At 41.8% G+C, this 2,500-nt stretch overlaps 1 long non-coding RNA gene across 1 annotated transcript in view; it reads left to right on the plus strand.

Moving 5' to 3' along the window:
* Nucleotides 1-2,500, plus strand: part of LOC138860745 (uncharacterized) — a 2,942-nt gene that overhangs the window by 55 nt on the left and 387 nt on the right. The window contains exons 1-2 of the long non-coding RNA XR_011398393.1: nucleotides 1-1,447; nucleotides 1,559-2,500. The exon at nucleotides 1-1,447 is cut by the window's left edge and continues 55 nt beyond it; the exon at nucleotides 1,559-2,500 is cut by the window's right edge and continues 387 nt beyond it. This is a non-coding gene — a long non-coding RNA (uncharacterized lncRNA). The remainder of the gene's footprint in view (nucleotides 1,448-1,558) is intronic.

A 2,500-nucleotide genomic window follows, 5' to 3' on the forward strand; every position in this document is an offset into this window, starting at 1 on the left:
GGAAAAGGGAAGAGAAAAAGAGAGGATGTGGGTGGGAGGGAGAAGGGGGAAGTAAAAAGAGGAAGGGAGGGAAGAAGAAGGACACAGAGGGAGGAAGGAATGGAGAAAGAGGATAGGGTGAGTGGAGAAAGGAGGGAGAAGAGAGAGAGAAAGAATTGATATAGAGAGGAAAACAGAGAAAGAAAGAAAAAAGATGAACAGTGAAGAAGAACGAGAGAATAAGAAATTAAAAGAAAAAAAATGAAATGAAAGAGAAAAGAACAGGAAATAAGACGTAGATAAAAGAAGAGTGAATAAAGAGAAACGCAGAGTGGAGAAAAGAAAATATGAAAAAAGAGGGAGAAGAAAATAGAAATAGGCAGTGAGAAAAATGAATAAATAAAGGAAAAGAAAACAGAGAAGAAGGTGAAAAGATAGATGGAAAAGGAAGGAAAGCAACTGAGAAATGGGTAAAAAGAGGGAAGGCCGATGATGGAGGTAAATTAAGGAATATCCGAAGACGAATTAGGAAGAGGAAGAGGAGGAAGAAAGATTAAGGAAAAGACCCAATGCTTTTTCCTCTTTTTATTTGTTTATTTATTCTTTTTAGGAAGACCGGATGTTTTTCCTTGCTTTTTCTTTCTTTTTTATTTATTTTTTTTATTTTTTTATTTTTTAGGGAAGCAGTAATTGGTGGTGGCGATATGGTGATGATAATGGTGTTGAGATATAACGAGTGAATAGTAATTATTTTTCTTTCTATTTTATTTTAGTTTTAATTAATTTTGACAGTAGATTAGTTTTCATTAAAAATGATGATGAACGTAATAATAAGGATGATGCAGAGAGTAATAATGGTGACGGTGATGGCGATGATAAAGGGAAAATAAAAAATGACAATAATGGAAATATTGAGAGTACAAACAGTAACAAAAACAGCAACAACAACAGTTACAACAACAGCTACAACAACAACAACAACAGCAGAAGCAAGAACAGCAACAGCAAATCAACAACAGTAACAGTAATGTAAACAATATGGATACAGGTTATGATGATAATGAGGGACAGAGGGAAAAATAGTGATGGAGACGATAATGATTCTGTTTAGAGATGGCGAAACGTAATGAAAATGATGATGCTGATAGTGAAGGTAATTGTAAGGAATGAGGTGATGTAAAAACATATCATAATCGCCCTTATAACAACAGCTGTAGAAATAGTAAAAATGTTGATGATGGTAGGACCAATGACAGCAACAACAACAAAAATAACAATAATTCGTGCTAAATAAAGAATTGAGGAAATGGAGGCGAATAACCGAGGATGGACAAAGTGGAGACGGTGGAGCAAGGAGGAGAAAGTGGAACAGGGGGGTAGAGCAAGGAGGAGAAGATGGAGCAAGGAGGTGGAGCAAGAAGAAGGAAAAGATGGAGAAAGTGGAGCAAGGAGAAGATGGAACAAGGAGGTGGAACAAGAAGGAGGAAAAGATGGAGAGAGTGGAGGAAGGAGAAGATAGAGCAAGGAGAAGATGGAGCAAGGAGGTGGAGCAACAAGGAGGAAAAGATAGAACAAGGAGGTGGAACAAGAAGGAGGAAAAGATGGAGAGAGTGGAGGAAGGAGAAGATGGAACAAGGAGGTGAAACAAAGAGGGGGAGAAGGTGGAGCAAGGAGGAAGAGAAAGTGGAGCGAGGAGGAGAAAATGAAACAAGGAGGAGGAGAAGATGGAACAAGGAGGTGGAGCAAGAGGGAGGAGAAGATGGAGCAAGGAGGAGGAGAAGATGGAGCAAGGAGGAGGAGAAGATGGAGCAAGGTGGAGGAGAAGATGGAACAAAGAGGTGGAGCAAGGAGAAGGAGAAGATGGAACAAGGAGGAGATGGTGGAGCAAGGAGAAAAATATGGAACAAGGAGGAGATGGTGGAGCAAGGAGAAGAATATGGAACAAGGAGGAGATGGTGGAGCAAGGAGGAGAAGGTAGAGCAAGAAAAAGGGAAAAATGGAGCAAGTAGGAGGAGAAGATGGAGCAAGGAGGAGGAGAAGATGGAACAAGAAGGAAGAGATGGTGTATCACGGAGGAGATGATGGAGCAAGGAGGAGAAGGTGGAGCAAGAAGGAAGAGATGGTGGAGCAAGGAGGAGAAGGTGGAGCAAGAAAAAGGGAAAATGGAGCAAGGAGGAGGAGATGGAACAAGGAGGAGGAGATGGTGGAGCAAGAAGAAGGGAAAAATGGAGCAAGGAGGAGGAGAAGATGGAGCAAGGAAGAGGAAATGGTGGGGCAAGAAGAAGGGAAAATGGGGCAAGGAGGAGGAGAAGATGGAACAAGGAGGAGATGGTGGAGCAAGGAGGAGGAGGTGGAGCAAGAAAAAGGGAAAAATGGGGCAAGGAGGAGGAGAAGATGGAACAAGGAGGTGGAACAAGGAGGAGATGGTGGAGCAAGAAGAAGGGAAAAATGGAGCAAGGAGAAGATGGAGCAAGGAGGTGGAGCAAGAAGGGAAAAATGGAGCAAGGAGGAGGAGAAGATG

The sequence above is a fragment of the Penaeus vannamei genome, chromosome 43 (assembly GCF_042767895.1).
Source record: "Penaeus vannamei isolate JL-2024 chromosome 43, ASM4276789v1, whole genome shotgun sequence".
NCBI classification, from domain to species: domain Eukaryota; kingdom Metazoa; phylum Arthropoda; class Malacostraca; order Decapoda; family Penaeidae; genus Penaeus; species Penaeus vannamei.